This window comes from Lithobates pipiens, unplaced genomic scaffold (assembly GCF_037356315.1).
Source record: "Lithobates pipiens isolate NorthernLeopardFrog02 unplaced genomic scaffold, aLitPip1_a1.2 Scaffold_8, whole genome shotgun sequence".
NCBI lineage: Eukaryota > Metazoa > Chordata > Amphibia > Anura > Ranidae > Lithobates > Lithobates pipiens.
In genome coordinates, this window is record NW_027507903.1 from 383,983,008 (window position 1) to 384,009,361 (window position 26,354).

The 26,354-nt window shown below is 46.9% G+C and overlaps 1 protein-coding gene and 2 pseudogenes across 1 annotated transcript in view; 1 reads left to right on the forward strand and 2 right to left on the reverse strand.

Annotated features, from left to right (window-relative positions):
- The window catches only part of LOC143962780 (uncharacterized), a 459,151-nt gene that overhangs the window by 390,976 nt on the left and 41,821 nt on the right, over positions 1-26,354 (forward strand). The gene's annotated exons all lie outside the window — the stretch shown is intronic.
- Positions 17,329-17,447, reverse strand: LOC143965310 (5S ribosomal RNA; annotated as a pseudogene).
- LOC143965459 (5S ribosomal RNA) lies at positions 17,556-17,675 on the reverse strand (annotated as a pseudogene).

A 26,354-nucleotide genomic window follows, 5' to 3' on the forward strand; every position in this document is an offset into this window, starting at 1 on the left:
AAAATAAGAAAATATTCCCCCAGCACATCGCATCGCCCCCCTCCCCGTAAAATCGCATCGCCCCAGCACATTGCATCACAACGCCCCCAGCACATCGAATCGCATCTCCCCCAACACTTCTCATCGCATCGCCCAAAGCACATTGCATCACCCCCGACACATCAAATCACATCAGAACATCGAATCGCATCGCCCTCAACAGATCGCATCAAATCGCATCACCCAAGCACATCGCATTAAATCGCCCCAGCACATTGAATCGCATCTCTCCCAGAACATCAAATCGCAACACCCAAGCACATCGCATCGCATCTCCCCCAGAACATCAAATCGCATCACCCCCAGCACATTGCATCACCCCCAACACTTCGAATTGCATCAGCACATCGAATCGCATCGCCCCAGCACATATCATCGCCCCAGCAAATCGAATTGCATCTCCCCCATCACATTGCATCTGCCCCAGCACATTGCATCACCCCCAGCGCATCGAAATGCCCAAAGCACATTGCATCACCTACAACACATCGAATCGCATCAGCACATCGAATTGCTTCGCCCCACCTTATCGCATCAAAATGCATCACCCAAGCACATCGCATCGCCTCAGCACATCGAATCGCAACTTCCCAGAACATCGAATCACATCTCCCCCAGCACATTGGATCGCCCCCAGCACATCGCATCACCCAAAGCACATTGCATCACGCCAACACATCAAATCGCATCAGAAAATCGAATCGCGCCGCCCTCAACACATCGCATCGAATCACATCACCCAAGCACATTGCATTGAATGGCCCCAGCACATCGAATCGCATCTCCCCCAGAACAACGAATCACATCACCCCAGCACATTGCATCACCCCAACACTTCGAATTGCATCATCACATCGAATCGCATCGCCCCAGCAAATCGAATTGCATCTCCCCCAGCACATTGCATCTCCCAGCACATCTAATCGCCCCAGCACATCAAATCGCCCAAAGCACATTGCATCACCCCCAAAACATCGAATCACATCAGCACATCAAGTCGCTTTGCCCCACCACATCGCATCGAAACACATCACCCAAGCACATTGCATCGCTGGTAGAAGGGAATTAATTAATTTACAGTTAAATGTTGTTAGAGTACTTACCTTTGATTGGTCCAGAGGCTTAGTAACGGTTGCCACAAACAGGAGACCCTATAAAAGAGAAAAAAGTGTGTCAGTTGCCGCAGTATAACGGACAAAGAAGATCAGAACACCTCCCTGCTGTTTCGTTATGGAGTCCTTACTGCGACAGGTGATCGAACAGGCTGGTGCCGTGGATGGAGAGCGGTGGCTTCGTTCCTGTCTGTCGGCTTATCCGGTGGCTGGTTCTGGTAGTGTTCCGTCTGTGGATGTCCCTCTGGTGGAGCAGTTTGATTTCCTCAGTGCATTCTCTCGGGTACCCCAGGATCTTCCGGTTTCGGCGGCTTCCTCTTCCTCCCGGTCGGTCCCTCCTCTTGACACGGTGACGCAAGAACCTTTCGGAGATGTCTGCAGGTGTTCGGCCTATTCTCCGATCTCCGAGGACGGCGCAGGTGTAGTGGACCATCGGGCTGCCCGGAAAAAAACGAGAAGGAGACTGCGAAGATTTGAATCGGTGGATTCACCCCTGCAAAACAAAAAAGGTACTGGGTCTGCTTGTTTGAAGAAAAAGAAAAAATCGAATCATTTGAATGTTACTGGGCATACTGTCACTGCTAGGGACAATGTCTATAGTGCTTTACATGTATCTGATGCGGTGGCTGCTACAGTTGATAATGCTTCACTGGTGCTTGATAACGTTGCCATGGTGAATGACAGAGCTCCTGTAATGGCTGCAGATTGCTCCATTTCGGAAGGATTTCAGCAGGCAGCTGTTCCTACTGCTCAAGAAGTTTCACGTTTAAATGGAGGTGAGTCGATTGATGCCTCTATTCTGCAAAACTTTATGATTAATGTCACAACTTTTATCTAATTTATTGCCTAAAACTGCTTCTTCTCGCTCTGCTGATGACGCTGCTCTTATGTCAGTTTCAAAAGATAGTGTTCATACTGCTTCAAATTCTTCTGTTTTACTTAATGTCGATTTGACTTCCTCTGGTTTATCATTAGTTCCCTCTTGTGCTACTGTTTCTAATGTTCCTGAACCTTACATTAAAGAAGTACTTACGTGTGAATTGTCTCCATTAGGTTTTCACTTACCTATTTCAGTTAAAGAAAAGATTTGGAAAGGGGATTATATTGAATTGCTTTCCTTATTGCCGTCATTTAAAGAATATAGGTTTGATAAAAAATATGGTGAGAAATCTGATGATGACAGGAGACGTTTAGGCACACGCAATTTTAATAGTTGGTTACAATCTTTTTGTATTTATGATAGTGTAATGGGCGAATGTCATCCTGAGTTATGTGGCGGTATGTTTCATCATGTTGAAATAATTTTAGAAGCTTATAAAAATGTTCCAGGTTTAGCTTGGTTCTCTCATGATGAAGCCTTTCGACAGAAGCTTTCGGTTCATAAGTCTTCTTTTGGAGCAGGGAGAGACTGCAGTGACCCAAATCGCTAGCTATTAGGTCCACAAAAGTTATTTTAAGGACTGGTATGGTGTAGGTGTAGTTCAGGATGGGTGGCACTAATAGGTACCACTGATAGATGGGACTGATGGGCACTGATAGGTGGAACTGATAGGTGGCTCTGATAGGTGGCACTGCTGGGCACTGATGGGCGGCGCTGATGGGCACTGGTAGATGACACTGATGGGCACGGATATGTGGCACTGGGGTGCAGCTCCGTTGTTGAGGCAGATTGTGGGCACTGATGTGTGGCACTGTGGGCACTGATGTGTGGCACTGTGGGCACTGCTGGGTGGCACTGATTGGGGGCACTTTTTTATTACAGAGGTGGCACTGGCAGGGGGCAGGTGGGTACTGGTAAGCTGGCCGTGATCGGGACATCAGTCCCGATCATGGCCGCCGGTGATCGGCTCTTTTTTTTTCTCGTCGCGCTGTCGGCACGAGGAGGAAAGATAGCCGATTACCGGCTTCGTTGTATCACATGATCAGCTGTCATTGGCTGACAGCTGATCACATGGTAAGGGGTCGGGATCGACCCCTTGCTTGGATCTGTGATCAGGCGAGTCTGATAAACGGGCAGGGCGCTCGTGCACGGGACGATGTCAATAGACGTCGTCCCGGCAAAGGAGGTCCGCGCTGTAGCCGTCATTTGGCTATAGCGCGGGTCTCTACTGGTTAAACTGAGCCGCAGATCTAAACCATTCTGCAGAAACTCCAAAACTACTGAGGTGGACGGAGTGGTGGGGTCCCACTGCTTACTTTCTGCAAATGTTTTAAATGTATTCCATATTTTAGAATAGATAAAGTTTGTGGAAGGTTTCCTAGCCTTTAGGAGAGTAGAAATCACCCCCACTGAGAATCCTAATGACTGGAAATTCTGCCGCTCAAGATCCAAAGATGTAGATTCAGTTTGTGAGGAGCTGGGTGCACCAATTTCTCCTGTGAGAGAAGCTGCGGGAACACTGGGATCTTGACCGGCGGGGCATACGCTGAGATGTTCTTAGATGTAGATGTTCTTTTAGACTCAGCAGAGCTAAATACACTGCTCGCAGCTCTAAGACGTTGGAGACTACCCCCGCCACAGGGACGTCCCATTTCCCTTGCACTGCCAGGTGATCTCAGTGTGCTCCCCACCCTTTCGAACTTTCGTCGGTGGTAAGAATGGTCCAGGAAGGGCATTGCAGGAGCCGAGGCTTTGAAATGAGGTCTTCCTTCGACCCCCAGAGGAGACTTCTCTTCATAGAAGCTGAAATTGATATTCTCTGACATAGGGACTTCTTCCTCCACTGCGTCAAAAAGCCCCATTGAAGAGTCCTCAGATGCCAATGAGCCCAAGGTAACATTGGAAAGGCAAGCCGCCATGGTCCCGATTAAACTCAAGCAATTCGAGGCTGACAGGTGGGAGAGAGATCTGACGTGGACCATCTTCTGAACAATCGCCTTCACCTTCTGGAGAGGGAGGCGCACTGTACCAGCCTTGGTGTTGAATAGAGCACCCAGGTAAATCATCACCTGAGTTGGGGTTAGGAGGCTCTTCTCTGTATTTACTAACCATCCAAACTCTCTCAGAGTCCTCAGAAGAATCTCCTTGTGGTCCCATAGCTGGGCTTGATCAGACGCTAGCAGTAGAATGTCATCCAAAAAGTGAAAGACTCGAAGGTGCCAGGGCTGAAATTAGAACTTTTGAGAATATCCTTGGTGATGTGCATAGGCCAACATGTGTTGAGCCTATTGCCACTCTCAAAAATCTTTGGAACGCTGGTAACACGGGAACATGGAAATAAGCATCTTGCAAGTCTACCGATAGCAAGCAGTCTCCTGGTTGGACCATCTGGATGATCGTCTGCAAGGATTCCATCTTGAACGAGTCGAGCTGTATGAAACGATTTAACCTCTTCAGATCCACCACTGGTCTCCACTCTCCACTCTTCTTGGAGATGAGGAAGAGAGGAGAATAGAATCCCATGAATCTCTCGGAGGGAGGGACCGGTAAAACTGCCTGTTGTACTACAAGAAGGTGAAGATATTTCTGCAGAGCTTCCGCTTTCTGCTGTGAAGTTGGACTTTTTGTTAGAACTAACGAGTCTTGTGGGGGCACATCTTGGAAGGTCCAAAAATGGGTAAAACGGACTGTAGAGACCACCGACGGATCTTCGCAATGACTGCCCGATACCTCCGCAAACCTCTTCAACCTGGCTGCAGTGGCCTTTTGTCAAAAGGATTTTGTCCCCTCCTGAGTATTGGAGAGGCTTCTCTATTTGCCTTTAGAAACGTGGCCTGAGTACTCCTCCAATTCTTTTTGGGGTCTCTGCCTTGTCTAAAGTTGGAGAAATTCCTATTCCTGGAAGCTTGGAATTTTGTTGATACCACGTGTGAATGCCTCACCCTTCTATCCTGGGGAAGTAGCCCCAACTTCCCTCCTGTCACTCTCGAGATTGCCTTTTCCAGTCTTTCTCCAAAGAGTGCCTTCCCATCAAAAGGGATTTTGCACCAGTTTTGTTTTGATGCTGCGTCGGCTGCCCATGGCTTTTATAATGTCGTCCTTTGGTACATCTTCTCGGATGACTACTTCAATGTTTTCTGTCCAAACTTTAATGGCATTAGACACCAAGGCTAAAGCCACAGCCAGTCTACATGCTCCTCCAGCCAACTGATAGGCTTTTTTCAAATCCATCTATACGCCTGTCCAGAGGATCTTTAAAAGGAGGCCGAATCCTCCATAGGTAGGGTGATGTTCTTGGTTAAACGCACCACTGCTGCATCAACTACTGGAGGTGGATCCAGGAAGGCTGTATCTGACTTGGCCAGCGGGTACAACTTCTGGAGTCTATTTAGGGAGAAGCGTTTATCCGTCCTCTTCCATTCCCCTTCTATTAAATCCTTTAATTCTTCTAGAAAGGGAAAAAAATTAATTTCATTTTCAGAAATGGAAAAAAGGTTTTTGTCTTTTTAGGAGGCTCTTCCACCTCTTCCCAGCAGATAGCTTGTTTAACCGCCAAGACAAAAGGTTGTACTAATGAAAAATTAAACCCCGAGGGTTCTGATTCATCTGAGGAATCCTCCGACTCGGCACTGTCCCCAGCAGATAAGGGAGGCGGGGTTAAAGAAGTGCCTGCTGGGTCCGCGGATGATTGACCCTGGTTAGTCATTTCTGACGTTTGACCCCTAAGCGTGGAGGGAGTTGTATGAATTAGCTCTGCTAATGAGTCTTTAACCACTTAACAACCGGCCCATAGTCGAATGACGGCTACAGGGCGGTTGTTTAACTCTGGGAGGCCGTCATATGACGTCCTCCCAGAATTCCGCTCTCGCGTGCCCCCTGGGGCGCGCACTCGAGAGCATCCTTGACTGCCGGGTCCATAGGACCCGGCGCATCACGGATCATGGTAAACGGCCGCTCATCGCGGCCGTTTACCGCGTGATCGCTCCGTCAAATGACGGAGCGATCACTTGTAAACAAACCGGCGTCATAACATAACATAACGGCGTTCCTCCCTCCCCCTCTCTGTACCGATCGGTACAGCGGAGGGGGAAGAGATCAGTGTAAGCAGCGCTATGGGCTGCATCTGCAGTGCCCACATCGCTGCTCACCGAAAATTAACCCCATCATACCCTGCCATTACTCTGCTGCAATACTCTGCTGCAATACTCTGCTGCAATACTCTGCTGCAATACTCTGCAACACCCGCCAATACCCTGCAACACCCGCCAATACCCTGCAACACCCTGCAATGCTCTGCAACACCCTGCAATGCTCTGCAATGCTCTGTAACACCCGCCAATACCCTGCAACACTCTGCAACACCCGCCAATACCCTGCAACACCCTGCAATACCCTGCAACACCCTGCAACAACACTCTGCAATACCCTGCAACAACACTCTGCAATACCCTGCAACAACACTCTGCAATACCCTGCAACAACACTCTGCAATACCCTGCAACAACACTCTGCAATACCCTGCAACAACACTCTGCAATGCTCTGCAACACCTGCCAATACCCTGCAACACCCGCCAATACCCTGCAACACCCTGCAATACCCTGCAACACCCGCCAATACCCTGCAACACCCGCCAATACCCTGCAACACCCGCCAATACCCTGCAACACCCGCCAATACCCTGCAACACCCGCCAATACCCTGCAACACTCTGCAAAACCCTGCAACACTCTGCAATACCCTGCAACACTCTGCAATGTTCTGCAACACCCGCCAATACCCTGCAACACTTTGCAATACTCTGCAACACCCGCCAATACCCTACAACACTCTGCAATGTTCTGCAACACCCGCCAATACCCTGCAACACTCTGCAATACTCTGCAACACCCGCCAATACCCTACAACATTCTGCAATGCTCTGCAACACCCACCAATACCCTGCAATGCTCTGCAATGCAATACTCTGCAACGCCATACTCTGAGATATCCAGTCATACTCTGCGATACCCAGTCATACTTGGAGATACCCAGTCATACTCTGAGATACCCAGCCATACCCAGCCATAGTCGGTGATACCCATAGACACCCCACCTCCCGCCGCCCTCTGGTGCTTCTACCGACTCGCCAATACGATCAAAGCCAGAATCATTTTTTTTTTCAGGCTTCCCAGCTTAGAGGTGAGATGCGGGGTCTTATTGACCCCATATCTCACTGTAAAGAGGACCTGTCATGCCATATTCCTATTACAAGGGATGTTTACATTCCTTATAATAGGAATAAAAGTGATCAAAAAATTAATTTTTCGGGAAAAAAAGTCAAACTAAAATAAATAAAGTAAAATGAACAATAAAATTATTTTTTTTTAAAGCGCCCCTGTCCCCATGTGCTCGCATGCAGAAGCGAACGCATACATAAGTCCCGCCCACATATGAAAACGGTGTTCAAACCACACATGTGAGGTATCGCTGCGAACGTTAGAGCGAGAGCAATAATTCTAGCCCTAGACCTCCTCTGTAACTCAAAACATATAACCAGTAAAACATTTTTAAATCATCGTCTAAAGTAAGTGAAGGGTACACATTTTTTCTTAATTTTATACATTTATTTTTCTTTAAAGATGCATTTAGCTTTTAACTCCAGGGCACGTTAATCCCATTGGTGGTCAATGGGCAGCATGTCTCCCCTGGGTGGTCAATGATGGGCAGCATGTCTCCCCTTGGTGGTCAATGATGGGCAGCATGTCTCCCTTTGGTGGTCAATGATGGGCAGCACGTCTCCCCTTGGTGGTCAATGATGGGCAGCACGTCTCCCCTTGGTGGTCAATGATGGGCAGCACGTCTCCCCTTGGTGCTCAATGATGGGCAGCACGTCTCCCCTTGGTGGTCAATGAGGATTCACTATTGAGTTGGCCCACCCTTTTGCAGCTACAACAGCTTCAAATCTTCTGGGCAGGCTGACCACAAGGTTTAGGTGTGTGTCTTTGGGAATGTTTGACCATTCTTCCAGGAAGAGCATTTGTGAATTCAGGCACTGATGTGGACGAGTAGGCTTGGCTTAGGATTCTCTGCTCTAATTCATCCCAAAGGTGTTCTATTGGGTTGAGGTCAAGAATCTGTCCAGCCCAGTAAAGCTCCTCCACCCCAAACTCGCTCATTCATGCCTTTTATGGATTATGCTTTGTACACTGGTGCACAGTCATGTTGGAACAGAAAGGGGCCTTCCTCAAACTTCCCACAAAGTTGAGAGCATGAAATTGTCCAACATTTCTTGGTATGCTGACACCTTAAGTGTTGCCTTCACTGGAATTTAGGGGCCAAGCCCAAGCCCTGAAAAACAACACCACACCATAATCCCCCTCCACCAAGTGATTTGGACCAGTGCACAAAGCAAGATCCATAAAGACATGGATGAGCGTGTTTGGGGTGGAGGAACGTGACTGGAATGCAGAGTCCTGACCTCAACCCAATAGAACACCTTTGGGGTGAAATAGAGTGAAGGCTGCGAGATGGGCCTTTCTCGTCCAACATCAGTGCCTGACCTCACAAATGTACTATTGGAAGAATGGTCAAATATTCCCATAGACACACTTCTAAACCTTGTAGACAGCCTTCCCAGAATAGTTGAAGCTGTTATAACTGCAAAGAGTGTGGCAACTAAATATTGAACCCTATGGACAAAGACTGATATTCCATTAAAGTTTGTGTGTGTTCGTGTGTAAAGGCAGGTGTCCCAATACTTTTGACAATATAGTGTATGTGTAAGGGGGCACTCTGCCACACTCTGATGCAAGGGGGCGATACTCTGCTATAAAGTGGGACTCTGATGTAAGGTGTTGTGGGTGATGCAATGGGCTTTGGGGTGATTCGATGTTCTGGGGAGATGTGATTGGGTGATGGGAATCGATGTGTTGGGGCGAAGCGATTCGATGTGCTGATGCGATTCGATGTGATGCGATGTGCTGTGATGTGCTGCGATGTGCTGGGGGCGATGCGATGTGATGTGCTGGGGGCGATTCGATGTTCTGGGGATATGTGATGCGATTGGGCGATGGGATTCTAGGTGTTGGGGTGAAGCGATTCGATGTGCTGATGCAATTCGATGTGTTGGGGGTGATGCAATGTGCTTTGGGCGTTGCGATGTGCTGGGGGTGATTCGATGTGCTGGGGAGATGTGATTTGATGTGCTGGGGGAGATGCAATTGGATGTGCTGGGGGTGATGCGATTCGATGTGCTGGGGGAGATGCGATTCTATGTGCTGGGAGCAATGTGATGTGCTGGGGCGATGCGATTCGATTTGATGTGCTGGGGGCGATGCGTTTCGATATGTTGCGGGTGATGCAATGTACTTTGGGAGATGCGATGCGCTGGGGGTGATTCGATGTGCTGGGGAGATGCGATTCGATGTGCTGGGGGGAGATGCAATTCGATGTGATGCCATGTGCTGGGGGCGATGTGATGTGCTGGGGTGATGCGATTCGATGTGATGTGCTGGGGGCGATTCGATGTTCTGCGTTTGGGCGATGGGATTCGAGGTGTTGGGGTGAAGCGATTCGATGTGCTGATGCGATTCGATGTGTTGGGGGTGATGCAATGTGCTTTGGGCGATGCAATGTGCTTTGGGCGATGCGTTGTGCTGGGGGTGATTCAATGTGCTGGGGGAGTTGCGATTCGATGTGCTGGGGGAGTTGCGATTCGATGTGCTGGGGGAGATGCGATTATATGTGCTGGGGAGATGCGATTCTATGTGCTGGGGGCAATGTGATGTGATATGCTGGGGGCGATGCGATGTGCTGGGGCGATGTGATTCAATGTGATGTGCTGTGGGGGCGGTGCGATTTGATGTGTTGCGGGTGATGCAATGTGTTTTGGGGAGATGCAATGTGCTGGGGGTTATGCGTTTCGATGTTCTGGGGAGATGCGATTCGATGTGCTGGGGCGATGTGATGTGCTGGGGTGATGCGTTTCGATACGATGTGGTGGGGCAAAGCGATTCGATGTGCTGATGTGATTCGATGTGTTGGGGGTGATGCAATGTGCTTTGGGCGAATTGATGTGCTGGGAGAGATGCAATGTGCTGGGGGAGATGCGATTCGATTTGCTGGGGAGATGTGATGTGCTGGGGGCGATGAGATGTGCTGGGGCTATGCGATTCGATGTGCTGATTCAATTCGAAGTGTTGGGGTGATGCAATGTGCTGGGGTGATGCGATTCGATGTTCTGGGGGAGATTCGATTCGATGTGCTGGGGCGATTCAATGCGATGTGCTTGGGTGATGCGATTCGATGCGATGGGTGATGCGATTTGATGTGCTGGGGCGATGCGATGTGCTTGGGCAATGCCTTTTGATGCTATGTGGTGGGGCAAACCGATTTGATGTGCTGATTTGATTCGATGTTTTGGGATTAATGCAATGTGCTTTGGGCGATTCGATGTGCTGGGGCGATTCGATGTGCTGGGAGATGCAATGTGCTGGGGGAGATGCGTTTCGATTTGCTGGGGCAATGCGATTCGATGTGATGATGCAATTCGAAGTGTTGGGGGTGATACAATGTGCTGGGGTGATGTGATTCGATGTTCTGGGGAGACGCAATTTGATGTGCTGGGGCGATTCAATGCGATGTGCTTGGGTGATGTGATTTGATGCAATGTGTTGGGGGCGGCGCGATTCGATGTTCTGATGCGATTTGATGTGTTGGGGTGATGCAATGTGCTTTGGGCGATGCGATGTGCTGGGGGCAATTCGATGTGGTGGGGGAGATGCGATTCGATATTCTGGGGAGATGCGATTCGATGTGCTGAGGCGATGCGATGTGCTTGGGCTATGCATTTCTATGCGATATGGTGGGGCGAAGCGATTCGATGTGCTGATGCGATTCGATGTGTTGTAGGTGATGCAATGTGCTTTGGGCATTTCGATGCGCTGGGGGTGATGCAATGTGCTGGGGGAGATGCAATGTGATGGGGGAGATGCGATTCGATTTGCCGGGGCGATGCGATTCGATGTGCTGATGCAATTCGAAGTGTTGGGGTGATGCAATGTGCTGGGGGTGATGCGATTCGATGTTCTGGGGGAGATGCGATGCGCTTCGGTGTTGCAATTTGATGTTCTGGGAGAGATGCGATTCAATGTGCTGGGGCGATTCAATGCGATGTGCTTGGGTGATGCGATTTGATTCGATCTGTTGGGGGCGACGCGATTCGATGTTCTGATGCGATTTGATGTGTCGGGGGTGATCCAATGTGCTTTGGGCGATGCGATGAGAAGTGTTGGGGAGATGCGATTTGATGTGCTGGGGGCGTTGTGATGCAATGTGCTGGGGCAATGCGATTTTACGGGGAGGGGGATCGATGTGCTGGGGGAATATTTTATTATTTTTAACCCGATTATCTATGTAACATAGAGAAAGTTGTTTGTGCAAATAGTTGTAAATAAGCAGTTTTTTTTAAAAATACTCCCACCATCCCATCTAAGGCCCCATTCACACATGCGGACATTATGTGCGTATTTCATCCATCCGTTTGCGGATGAAGTACGGACATACATGCATTCCTATGGGATAGCGGGTGTCGGCGGATGAACATCCGCAAACACCCGATATCGTCCGCCTCCGCAATTGTCCGATTCTGCAGACGGAGGAAAATCCTATTTTTCTATCCGTCTGCAGAGCGGATCGGATGAACACGGACAGACGATCCCCCATAGAGGAGAGCGGAGAGCTGACAGGGCGGTCCATGCACAGTGTGCTGGGACCGCCCTGTTATCCTCCGGCTCAGCAGGGACAACAGAGCGATCCCCGCTGAGCAAGCAGATCATCACGGGGTGGATCATTACTGATCCATCCCGTGTGAAAGTGGCCTAACACCAAAACACAAGCACAATTTTTCTAAATTAATATGCACAGTTTGAACTTCATAAAGTCGTCTTCAATACGTCTAGATGCATAAATGAATTGTGTTGCTGAGATTATTATTTTTTTAAATGAAAAGCTGTACAGAAAAAAGTATCAGCTGAGTGTAGATATGTGTGTGTATATATGTACAGAACACGATATATATATATAGTGTGTGTGTGTGTGTGTGTGTTTCTTGAATAATATTCCTTGTACATGCAGTATATTTACTGGTTCCTGGAGGGAGGAGGGGTTTGCATAGATATGGGTGGCAACTTCCTCTAACACTGCCGTTGCCATGGAAACCTGACCTGAAACTTATTACACTGCTTGTGCAGCATTGAGCATGTGCGAGATCTGCAAGGCTGAAATCCAGGAAGAAATACAGTCTGGCTTCAGATGCCCACACTTAAGATGGCCACAATCTGCTGCTAGTTTATAAACTTTCAAAATGCTGTATTAACCATTAAACTTTACTGAATACATTAAACTTGTGTATTATAGGGGTATTTTTATTTAAAAAGTGTAATTTTGGCCGGAGCACCACTTTAACCCCTTGCTTACTGGGCACTTAAACCCCCCTCCTGCCCAGACCAATTTTCAGCTTTCAGCGCTGATGCACTTTGAATGACAATTGCGCGGTCATACAACACCGTACCCAAATGAAATTTTTAGCATTTTTTTCCCACAAATAGAGCTTTCTTTTGGTGGTATTTAATTACAGCTGGGAGTTTTATTTTTTGCTAAACAAACAAAAAAAGATGCAAAAAATAAAATAAAAATCATGTTTAATAGTTTGTTATAAAATTTTGCAAACAGGTAATTTTTCTCCTTCATTGAAGTGCACTGATGAGGCGGCACTGGTGGGCACTGATAAGCTGCACTGGTGGGCACTGATAGGCATAGTTAAGGCGGCACTAATAGGCACAGATAAAGTGGCACCGATAGGCACAGATAAGGCAGTACTGATGGGCACAGATAAGGAGGCACTGATGGGCAAAGATGGGCACAGATAAGATGGCACGGATGGGTGGCACGGATATAGGTTTGAGGCACTGCTATTCAAGTCATTGTTGCTGCAGATTGTCTTTTGTCAGGGCTGAGAGAGGGACAGGACGCTGTGTGCAGCAGGGACAGTCAGTTTAATCATTAGCGGTTACTATTAGGTCCACAAAAGTCCTTTTCAGGACTGGTATGGTAAAGTAGTAAAGGATATAGTTTTGAGTGCTATTCAAGTTATTGTTGCAGGAACCTGTGTTTTGTCAGTTTAAATAGGGACAGGCAGGAAGCTGTGTGTGGCAGTGAGGAACAGTCAGTTTAATCAGTAGCTGTTACTATTAGGTCCACAAAGGATCTTTTCAGGACTGGTATGGTAATAGGCTTATACACGTATAATATTCTTTCTTCCAAATATAGAAAGAATATTATACTTGACTGCTGCCCTTCTGCTGCAGTAGTTCTTTATGAGTATAGGGACTGAGGTACAGTCTGCTAATCACAACCTACTATTTGCACAAAGGTCCTTCTAAGGACTGGTAAGGTATAGCGTAATACAGTATATAGGGTTGAGTGAGGTACAGTCTGCTAATCCTTAAGGACTGGTATAGGTCCACAATATATAGGGTTGAGGTGCACTACTGCTGACTGCTGCCCTATTCTTCAGCAGTCCTTTATGAGTATAGGGACTGAGGTACAGCCTACTAATCACAACCTACTAGTTCCACAAAGGTCCTTCTAAGCACTGGTAAGGTATAGCGTACTACAGTATATAGGGTTGAGTGAGGTACAGTCTGCTAATCCTTAAGGACTGGTATAGGTCCACAATATATAGGGTTGAGGTGCACTACTGCTGACTGCTGCCCAATTCTGCAGCAGTCCTTTATGAGTATAGGGACTGAGGTACAGTCTGCTAATCACAACTTACTAGTTCCACAAAGGTCCTTCTAAGGACTGGTAAGGTATAGCGTACTACAGTATATAGGGTTGAGTGAGGTACAGTCTGCTAATCCTTAAGGACTGGTATAGGTCCACAATATATAGGGTTGAGGTGCACTACTGCTGACTGCTGCCCTATTCTGCAGCAGTCCTTTATGATTATAGGGACTGAGGTACAGTCTGCTAATCACACCCTACTATTTGCACAAAGGTCCTTCTAAGGACTGGTAAGGTATAGTGTACTACAGTATATAGGGTTCAGTGAGGTACAGTCTGCTAATCACAACCTAAAAAGCACACCGTACTATATGCCCGTACCCTCCTGTTTGAAGAGGTTGAGCGGTGTCATATTTTTGGGGCCCAGCAGCAAGTTGCTGGTATCAGTGCTGCTGTTAGTGCTCTCTATCTCGGTGCAGGTGTCAGTGCTCTATATCACGGTGCTGGTGCTGGTGATCATCTCCTGCACCTCTTCTTTGCCTACCCTGACCTTCCCTCGACTCCATTGTCTCAAGAGTCCTGAATTGTCAGAATTTCACATATAAAAAAATAATGCTTGTAGTTGTCGATCCCAGATTCACCTCATACATGTGTTATGTCACGGTGCTGGTGTCAGATCGCTCTATCACGGTGCAGGTGTCAGTGCTCTATATCACGGTGCTGGTGATCATCTCCTGCACCCTCTTCTTTGCCTACCCTGACCTTCCCTCGCCTCCATTGTCTCAAGAGTCCTGAATTGTCAGAATTTCACATATAAAAAAAGAATGCTTGTAGTTGTCGATCCCAGATTCACCTCATACATGTGTTATGTCACGGTGCTGGTGTCAGATCGCTCTATCACGGTGCAGGTGTCAGTGCTCTATATCACGGTGCTGGTGATCATCTCCTGCACCCTCTTCTTTGCCTACCCTGACCTTCCCTCGCCTCCATTGTCTCAAGAGTCCTGAATTGTCAGAATTTCACATATAAAAAAAGAATGTTAAATATAAAAAAAGAAGTTATCGATTCCAAGATTCACTGCACAAAGGTCCTTCTAAGGACTGGTAAGGTATAGCGTACTACAGTATATAGGGTTGAGTAAGGTACAGTCTGCTAATCCTTAAGGACTGGTATAGGTCCACAATATATAGGGTTAAGGTGCACTACTGCTGACTGCTGCCCTATTCTGCAGCAGTCCTTTATGAGTATAGGGACTGAGGTACAGTCTGCTAATCACAACCTACTAGTTCCACAAAGGTCCTTCTAAGGACTGGTAAGGTATAGCGTACTACAGTATATAGGGTTGAGTGAGGTACAGTCTGCTAATCCTTAAGGACTGGTATAGGTCCACAATATATAGGATTGAGGTGCACTACTGCTGACTACTGCCCTATTCTGCAGCAGTCCTTTATGAGTATAGGGACTGAGGTACAGTCTGCTAATCACAACCTACTATTTGCACAAAGGTCCTTCTAAGGACTGGTAAGGTATAGCGTACTACAGTATATTGGGTTGAGTGAGGTACAGTCTGCTAATCCTTAAGGACTGGTATAGGTCCACAATATATAGGGGTGAGGTGCACTACTGGGTGGGACTTTAGAGACACGGATGTAAAGGAGAACCCTGTTGTGAATGTGGCAGTTATCCTTACTGCTGTACTCTGTTTTGTTTATTGCTTGCTCTTAATCACTGTACTCTATACAATATGCATAGATATACTGTACATAGACCTGACCAAGGTGTTCATTGTCTCAACTGTTGCTGGTTTTAATTAAGTTCTTCTTTCATGTAAGCTCAGTCCATACATCAGAATGTTTCCTTGTGCTCAACCAGTGGGTTGAACAAAAACGGCTTGATTTTTTTTCCCCCCATTACCATGTAGCACTAACCCCTGAAGGAGCTGCTGGTTTTATTTGCACCTGCACTTTGCTAATGAACCCCCCTTGACTTGACTCAGTCCCCTTGACACAGCTGTGGTGCAATATGAATGTGTAATGAAATGGTGAGAGGTAACGCCACAATACAATATAATATACCTGTATTATTACCAGGTCCAGGACACCCGATGGCTCCACCTGCTGAGAGAAAACAATACTCCACACAATTGAAGTACTTAACCATAAATATACGTTACTGTAATTATGATAAACAGGTGGTTAGAATAATTGTACTGTCATCCTAACGTAAAATGACAGAACAATGAATGCAAAACAACAATTTTACAAGGTGAAACCACAAGGGAGCTCCCCCTACTTTAATAGCTAGTTGCAAGATCTTGTTAATAGTAAACATTCTTTAATCTTCTTTTCTTCTGCTAGCTATGATGGTCCTTTATAATTTGTAATCCAAAGGATAAGGAAGTTAGGCTGATCTTAAAAGTACATTGCACCCCATACTCATTCACATAGGGTGGGGGGACGCTATCCGGGGGCGCCCTTAATAAAGGGGGCTCCCAGATTCCGATAAGCCCCCCGCCCGCAGACCCCGACAACCAACGGCCAGGGTTGTCGGGAAGAGGCCCTTGTCCTCATCAACATGGGTACAAGGTGCTTTGGGGTGCGGGGGCCGCGCCGCCCCCCCTTCCCCAAGGCACCCCCCATGTTGAGCCTGGTATGGCTCAGGAGGGGGGGGGGGGCGCTCGTTTAACCCCACCCCCTTTCCTGACCGGCCGGGCTGCGTGCTCGGATAGGGGTCTGGTATGGATTTTGAGGGGGACCCCACGCCTTTTTTTGGCGTAGGGGATTCCCCTTAAAATTCCTACCGGACCTAAGGGCCTGGTATGCCCCCGAGACATTATCGCCGCTCTCTCGCTCCTATAGGAAAATGGCGGCACCTACTGTATATATATATATATATATATATATATATATATATATATATATATTTTAGCATAGACCCTAGCGAATAAATTGGTGATCGTTGAAATCATTTTTTTTTGTCTCATGATATTTGCGCAGTGCTCTTTCAAACACATTTTTGGGGGGAAAAATACACTTTTATGAAAAAAAAACCCCCATAAAGTTAGCCCAATTTTTTTCTATAATGTAAAAGATGATGTTATGCCAAGTAAATAGATACTTAATGCCAATGTCATGCTTGTGAACATTACTGGAATGACGACAAACTAAGGAACTTAATAAATCTCCATAGACAGCACTTTTAAAAATAATGTAACGGTTACCAGGTTAGAGTTACAGAGGAGATCTAGTTTGTGGCAATACCTTATGTGTGATTTGAACACCATTTATATATGAGGTGTGACTTACGTAAGCGTTTTCTTTGCTGCGCAAGCATGCGAAGATGGGAGGGGGGTGCTTTAAAAAAAAAAATCTTATTTTTTTTTCTTTTTTTGCATTGTCCCTTTAAAAAAAAAAAATAATCTGATCACTTTTGTCCACTCTCAACCCTCTTGACAAACGTCAAGATGATCACCTCAGCAAACAAGCAGAAAAATAAAATCTGGTCGTCTACACAAACAACATATTACAAAAAAGCCTATGGCACCTGTTATTCCCAGGCGGTCTCCCATCCAGGTACTAACCAAGCCCGACCCTGCTTTGCATCCGAGATCAGACAAGATCAAGAGCATTCAGGGTGATGTGGCTGTAGACGACCTTGCTGGCCACTCTCAACCCTCTTGACAAACGCCAAGATGGTCACTTCTGCAAATCAGTAGAAAAATATAACAGGTTGTCGACACTAACAACATATTGAAAAAAAGCCTACGGCACCTGGTATTCCCAGGAGGTCTCCCATCCAGGCACTAAGCAGGCCCAACCCTGCTTAGCATCCGAGATCAGACGAGATCGTGCGCATTGAGGGTGATATTGAACCTAGAAGAAAATTCGATCGATTGATTGTGAAAGACCGGAGAATTTCAGATATACAGAAGTCTTGAAAGATGGTGGACAGCGGGAAAACTGACGAGTTTTATATTTGGTGAGTAGAAAAGTAATATGGAATTTGTAGATGTTTTAGCTGATTAAAGTGCATTAGAATTTAAAGGTTTAGCGAAACAGGTTTCTGATGCTGTCATCAGTTGCTGTCAGTTTATCTGTCATCGGGGGTGCACATCACTCCCTACATTCCCTCTTTACCATCTTTACCTGCCTGGGAGGGCTAGCTGACCGATGCCTTTTGGATCTTGCTCTTTCCTTAGAATGCACATTGAATCGCCCCCAGCACATCGCATCGCCCAAAGCACATTGCATCACCCCAACACATCAAATCGCATCAGAACATCGAATCGCGCCGCCCCCAACACATCGCATCAAATCACATCACCCAAGCACATCGCATTGAATCGCCCCAGCACATCGATCCGCATCTCCCCCAGAACATTGAATCACATCACCCCAGCACATTGCATCACCCCCAACACTTCGAATTGCATCATCACATCGAATCGCATCGCCCCAGCAAATCGAATCGCATCTCCCCCAGCACATTGCATCTCCCAGCACATCTAATCGCCCCAGCACATCAAATCGCCCAAAGCACATTGCATCACCCCCAAAACATTGAATCACATCAGCACATCAAATCGCTTTGCCCCACCACATAGCATCAAAACGAATTGCCCAAGCACATCGCATCGCCCCAGCACATCAAATAGCATCACCCATCGCATCGAATCGCATCACCCAAACACATCGCATTGAATCGCCCCAGCACATCAAATCGGATCTCCCCCAGAACATCGAATCGCATCACCCCAGCACATTGCATCACCCCCAACACTTCAAATTGCATCAGCACATCGAATCGCATAGCCCCAGCACATCTCATCGCCCCCAGCACATCACATCTCCCCAGCAAATCGAATCGCATCTCCCCCAGCACATTGCATCTCCCCCAGCATATCGAATCGCCCCAGCGCATCAAATCGCCCAAAGCACATTGCATCACCCCTAACACATCGAATCACATCAGCACATCAAATCGCGTTGCCCCACCACATTGCATCGAAACGCATCACCCAAGCACATCGCATCGCCCCAGCACATCGAATCGCATCTCCCTAGAACATCGAATTGCATAACCCCCAGCACATTGCATCACCCCAGCACATCGAATCGCCCCCAGCACATCACATTGGCCCAAGCACATCGAATCGCATCTCCCCAGCACATCGCATCGCCCAAAGCACATTGCATCACCCCAAAACATTGAATCGCATCAGCACATCGAATCGCTTCGCTCCAAAACACATCGAATCCCATCGCCCAATCGCATCGCATCTCCCCAGAACATCGACTCTCCCCAAAGCACATTGCATCACCCGCAACACATCAAATCGCATCGCCCACAGCACATCACATCGAATCACATCGCCCCAGCACATCGCATTGCCCCCAGCATATCACATCACATTGCCCCCAGCACATAGAATCGCATCTCCCCCAGCACATAGAATCGCATCTCCCCCAGCACATCGAATCGCAACTCCCCCAGCACATTGAATCACCCCCAGCACAACGCATTCCCCAAAGCACATTGCATCACCCCAACACATCGAATCGCATCAGCACATCGAATCACTTCATCCCAACACCTCGAATCCCATCGCCCAATCGCATCACATCTCCCCAGAACATCGAATCGCCCCCAGCACATCACATCGAATCGCATCACCCCAGCACATCGCATCGCCCCCCAGCACATGGCATCACATCGAATTGCATCTCCCCCAGCACATCGAATCGCATCTCCCCCAGCACATCGAATCACATCTCCCCAGCACATTGAATCACCCCCAGCGCATCGCATCTCCCAAAGTACATTGCATCACCCGCAACACATCGAATCGCATCACCCCCAGCACATTACATCGAATCGCATTGCCCCAGCACATCGCATCGCCCCCAGCACATCGCATCACATTGCTCCCAGCACATAGAATCGCATCTCCACCAGCACATCGAATCGCATCACCCCAGCACATAGAATCGCATCTCCCCCAGCACATCGAATCGCAACTCCCCCAGCACATTGAATCACCCCCAGCACATTGCATCGCCCAAAGCACATTGCATCACCCCCAACACATCGAATTGCATCAGCACATCGAATCGCTTCACCCCAACACCTAGAATCCCATCGCCCAATCGCATCACATATCCCCAGAAAATCAAATCGCCCCCAGCACATCGAATCGCCCCCAGCACATCGCAGCACATCGAATCACATCAGCACATCGAATCGCTTCGCCCAATCGCATCTCCCCAGAACATCGAATCGCCACGAAGCCCATTGCATCACCCACAACACCTTACATCAGAGTCCCACTTTATAGCAGAGTATCGCCCCCTTGCATCAGAGTGTGGCAGAGTGCCCCCTTACACATACACTATATTGTCAAAAGTATTGGGACACCTGCCTTTACACACGAACTTTAATGGAATATCAGTCTTCGTCCATAGGGTTCAATATTTAGTTGGCACACTCTTTGCAGTTATAACAGCTTCAACTATTCTGGGAAGGCTGTCTACAAGGTTTAGGAGTGTGTCTATGGGAATATTAATAATAGTGGGAGGGGCAAGAATGGTAGAAGGGAATGGTAGAAGGGAATTAATTAATTAATTAATTTACAGTTAAATGTTGTTAGAGTACTTATCTTTGATTGGTACAGAGGCTTAGTAACGGTTGCCACAAAGAGGAGACCCTATAAAAGAGAAAAAAGTGTGTCAGTTGCCGCAGTATAACGGACAAAGAAGATCAGAACACATCCCTGGAGATGCCCAAAGCACATTGATACTCTGAGATATCCAGTCATACTCTGAGATACCCAGTCATACTTGGAGATACCCAGTCATACTTGGAGATACCCAGTCATACTTGGAGATACCCAGTCATACTTGGAGATACCCAGTCATACTTGGAGATACCCAGTCATACTTGGAGATACCCAGCCATACTCGGAGATACCCAGCCATACTCGGAGATACCCAGCCATACCCAGCCATAGTCGGTGATACCCATAGACACCCCCCCTCCCGCCGCCCTCCGGTGCTTCTACCGACTCGCCAATACGATCAAAGCCAGAATCTTTTTTTTTTTTTCAGGCTTCCCAGCTTAGAGGTGAGATGCGGGGTCTTATTGACCCCATATCTCACTGTAAAGAGGACCTGTCATGCCATATTCTTATTACAAGGGATGTTTACATTCCTTGTATAGGAATAAAAGTGATCAAAAAATTTATTTTTGGGGAAAAAAAGTCAAACTAAAATAAATAAAGTAAAATGAACAATAAATGTTTATTTTTTTAAAGCGCCCCTGTCCCCATGTGCTCGCATTCAGAAGTGAACGCATACATAAGTCCCGCCCACATATGAAAACGGTGTTCAAACCACACATGTGAGGTATCGCTGCGAACGTTAGAGCGAGAGCAATAATTCTAGCCCTAGACCTCCTCTGTAACTCAAAACATATAACCAGTAAAAAAAATGTAAATCATCATCTAAAGTAAGTGAAGGGTACACATTTTTTCTTAATTTTATACATTTATTTTTCTTTAAAGATGCATTTAGCTTTTAACTCCAGGGCACGTTAATCCCATTGGTGGTCAATGGGCAGCATGTCTCCCCTGGGTGGTCAATGATGGGCAGCATGTCTCCCCTTGGTGGTCAATGAAGGGCAACATGTCTCCCTTTGGTGGTCAATGATGGGCAGCACGTCTCCCCTTGGTGGTCAATGATGGGCAGCACGTCTCCCCTTGGTGGTCAATGATGGGCAGCACGTCTCCCCTTGGTGCTCAATGATGCTGGGGGAGATGCAATGTGATGGGGAGATGCGATTCGATTTGCTGGGGCGATGAGATGTGCTGGGGTGATGTGATTCGATGTACTGATACAATTCGAAGTGTTGAGGGTGATGCAATGTGCTGGGGGTGATGCGATTCGATGTTCTGGGGGAGATGCGATGCGATGTGCTTGGGTGTTGCGATTTGATGTTCTGGGAGAGATGCGATTCAATGTGCTGGGGCGATTCAATGCGATGTTCTTGGGTGATGCGATTTGATGCAATCTGTTGGGGGCGACGCGATTCGATGTTCTGATGCGATTTGATGTGTCGGGGTGATGCAATGTGCTTTGGGCGATGCGATGAGAAGTGTTGGGGAGATGCGATTCGATGTGCTGGGGGCGTTGTGATGCAATGTGCTGGGGCGATGCGATTTTACGGGGGGGGGGGTGATGCGATGTGCTGGGGGAATATTTTCTTATTTTTAACCCGATTATCTATGTAACATAGAGAAAGTTATTTGTGCAAATAGTTGTAAATAAGCAGTTTTTTTAAATACTCCCACCATCCCATCTAAGGCCCCATTCACACATGCGGACATTATGTGCGTATTTCATCCATCCGTTTGCGGATGAAGTACGGACATGCATGCATTCCTATGGGATAGCGGGAGTCGGCGGATGAACATCCGCAAACACCCGATATCGTCCACTTCCGCAATTGTCCGATTCTGCAGACGGAGGAAAATCCTATTTTTCTATCCGTCTGCAGAGCGGATCGGATGAACACGGACAGACGGATGAACATGGACAGATCTTCCATAGAGGAGAGCGGAGAGCTGACAGTGTACTGGGACCGCCCTGTTATCCTCCGGCTCAGCGGGGACAACAGAGCGATCCCTGCTGAGCAAACGGATCATCACAGGGCGGATCATTACTAAAACATCCCGTGTGAAAGGGGCCTAACACCAAAACACAAGCACAATTTTTCAAAATTAATATGCACAGTTTGAACTTCATAAAGTCTTCTTCAATACGTCTAGATGCATAAATGAATTGTGTTGCTGACATTATTATTTTTTTAATTATTTTTTTTTCTTTTTAAATGAAAAGCTGTACAGCTGTACAGAAAGCTGCACGGATCGCGTGAATGCCTCACCCTTCTATCCTGGGGAAGTAGCCCCAACTTCCCTCCTGTCACTCTCGAAATTGCCTTTTCCAGTCTTTCTCCAAAGAGTGCCTTCCCATCAAAAGGGATTTTGCACCAGTTTTGTTTTGATGCTGCGTCGGCTGCCCATGGCTTTTATAATGTCGTCCTTTGGTACATCTTCTCGGATGACTACTTCAATGTTTTCTGTCCAAACTTTAATGGCATTAGACACCAAGGCTAAAGCCACAGCCAGTCTACATGCTCCTCCAGCCAACTGATAGGCTTTTTTCAAATCCATCTATACGCCTGTCCAGAGGATCTTGAAAAGGAGGCCGAATCCTCCATAGGTAGGGTGATGTTCTTGGTTAAACGCACCACTGCTGCATCAACTACTGGAGGTGGATCCAGGAAGGCTGTATCTGACTTGGCCAGCGGGTACAACTTCTGGAGTCTATTTAGGGAGAAGCGTTTATCCGTCCTCTTCCATTCCCCTTCTATTAAATCCTTTAATTCTTCTAGAAAGGGAAAAAAATTAATTTCATTTTCAGAAATGGAAAAAAGGTTTTTGTCTTTTTAGGAGGCTCTTCCACCTCTTCCCAGCAGATAGCTTGTTTAACCGCCAAGACAAAAGGTTGTACTAATGAAAAATTAAACCCCGAGGGTTCTGATTCATCTGAGGAATCCTCCGACTCGGCACTGTCCCCAGCAGATAAGGGAGGCGGGGTTAAAGAAGTGCCTGCTGGGTCCGCGGATGATTGACCCTGGTTAGTCATTTCTGACGTTTGACCCCTAAGCGTGGAGGGAGTTGTATGAATTAGCTCTGCTAATGAGTCTTTAACCACTTAACAACCGGCCCATAGTCGAATGACGGCTACAGGGCGGTTGTTTAACTCTGGGAGGCCGTCATATGACGTCCTCCCAGAATTCCGCTCTCGCGTGCCCCCTGGGGCGCGCACTCGAGAGCATCCTTGACTGCCGGGTCCATAGGACCCGGCGCATCACGGATCATGGTAAACGGCCGCTCATCGCGGCCGTTTACCGCGTGATCGCTCCGTCAAATGACGGAGCGATCACTTGTAAACAAACCGGCGTCATAACATAACATAACGGCGTTCCTCCCTCCCCCTCTCTGTACCGATCGGTACAGCGGAGGGGGAAGAGATCAGTGTAAGCAGCGCTGTGGGCTGCATCTGCAGTGCCCACATCGCTGCTCACCGAAAATTAACCCCATCATACCCTGCCATTACTCTGCAATACTCTGCTGCAATACTCTGCAATACCCTGCAACAGCACTCTGCAATACCCTGCAACAACACTCTGTAATGCTCTGCAACACCCGCCAATACCCTGCAACACTCTGCAATGCTCTGCAACACTCTGCAATGCTCTGCAACACCCGCCAATACCCTGCAACACCCGCCAATACCCTGCAACACTCTGCTCTGCAATGCTCTGCAACATCCGCCTATACCCTGCAACACTCTGCAATGCTCTGCAACACCCGCCAATACCCTGCAACACTCTGCAATACCCTTTAACACTCTGAAATGCTCTGCAACACCCGCCAATTCCCTGCAACACTCTGCAGTGCTCTGCAACAACCGCCAATACCCTGCAATGCTCTGCAATGCAATACTCTGCAACGCCATACTCTGAGATATCCAGTCATACTCTGAGATACCCAGCCATACTCGGAGATACCCAGCCATACTCGGAGATACCCAGCCATACTCGGAGATACCCAGCCATACTCGGAGATACCCAGCCATACTCGGAGATACCCAGCCATACTCTGAGATACCCAGCCATAGTCAGTGATACCAATAGACATCCCCCCCCCTCCCGCCGCCCTCTGGTGCTTCTACCGACTCGCCAATACGATCAAAGCCAGAATCTTTTTTTTATTTTTTATTTTTTTTTCAGGCTTCCCAACTTAGAGGTGAGATGCAGGGTCTTATTGACCTCATATCTCACTGTAAAGAGGACCTGTTATGCCATATTCCTATTACAAGGGATGTTTACATTCCTTGTAATAGGAATAAAAGTGATCAAAAAATTTATTTTTGGGGAAAAAAAGTCAAACTAAAATAAATAAAGTAAAATGAACAATAACATTTTTTTTTTTTAAAGCGCCCCTGTCCCCATGTGCTCGCATGCAGAAGCGAACGCATACGTAAGTCCTGCCCACATATGAAAACGGTGTTCAAACCACACATGTGAGGTATCGCTGCGAACGTTAGAGCCAGAGCAATAATTCTAGCCCTAGACCTCCTCTGTAACTCAAAACATATAACCAGTAAAAAAAAATCTAAATCATCGCCTATGGGGATTTTTAAGTAGAGATGTTTGGCGCCATTCCACGAGCGTGTGCAAAATTGAAGAGTGACATGCTAGGTATCTATTTACTCAGCGTAACTTCATCTTTCACATTATGCAAAAATTGGGCTAACTTTACTGTGTTTTTTTTTTAAGCACAAAACTGTTTTTTTAAAAAAAAAAAAAGCATTTGAAAAATTGCTGCGCAAATACCGTGTGAGATAAAAAGTTGCAACGACCACCATTGTATTCTCCAGGGTGTTTGCTAAAAAACATATATAATGTTTTGGGATTCTTTGTAATTTTCTAGCAAATAAATGATGATTTTTACATGTAGGAGAGAAATGTCAGAATTGTCCTGGGTGCTCCAGAACGCCTGATGGAGCTCCCTGCATGTTGGGCCTCTGTATGTGGCCACACTGTGTAAAAGTCTCACACATGTGGTATCGCCGTACTCGGGAGTAATAGCAGAATGTGTTTTGGGGTGTAATTTGTGTTATGCATATGCTGTGTGTGAGAAATAAACTGATAATATGACATTTTTGTGAGAAAAAAACTAAACTAAAAAAAATCTTGATTTTGCAAAGAATTGTGGGAAAAAATGGCAACTTAAAAAAAACTCATCATGCCTCTTACTAAATACCTTGGAATGTCTTCTTTCCAAAAAGGGGTCATTTGGGGGGGTATTTGTACTTTTCTGGCATGTTAGGGTCTCAAGAATTCAAATAGGCCGTCAGTACTTCAGGTGTGATCAATTTTCAGATATTGGCACCATAGCTTGTGGACTCTATAACTTTCACAAAGACCAAATAATATCCACCAATTTGTACTTATTTTTACCAAAGATATGCAGTAGTATAAATTTTGGCCAAAATTTATGAAGAAAAAATTACTAATCTGCTAAATTTTATAACAGAAACAAATAAAAATTCATTTTTTTACAGAATTTTCTGTATTTTTTCTTTTATAGCACAAAAAAAAAAAACGAGCGGTGATTAAATACCACCAAAAGAAAGCTCTATTTGTGTGAAAAAAAGGACAAAAATTTCATATAGGTCCAGTGTTGCATGAGTAATTGTCATTCAAAATGTGAGAGCACCGAAAGCTGAAAATTGGTCTGGTTATTAAAGTGGTTGTAAACCCTTACAAACCACTTTGACCTACAGGTAAGCCTAGATTAAGGCTTACCTGTAGGTCCAAGCAATATCTCCTAAACCTATACGGTTTAGGAGATATGTGCCTGAAGACAGGCACCGCTGTCTACGGCGCATGCGCCGTAGACAGCGGCGCGCAGGCGCACTGAACGCGGCAGT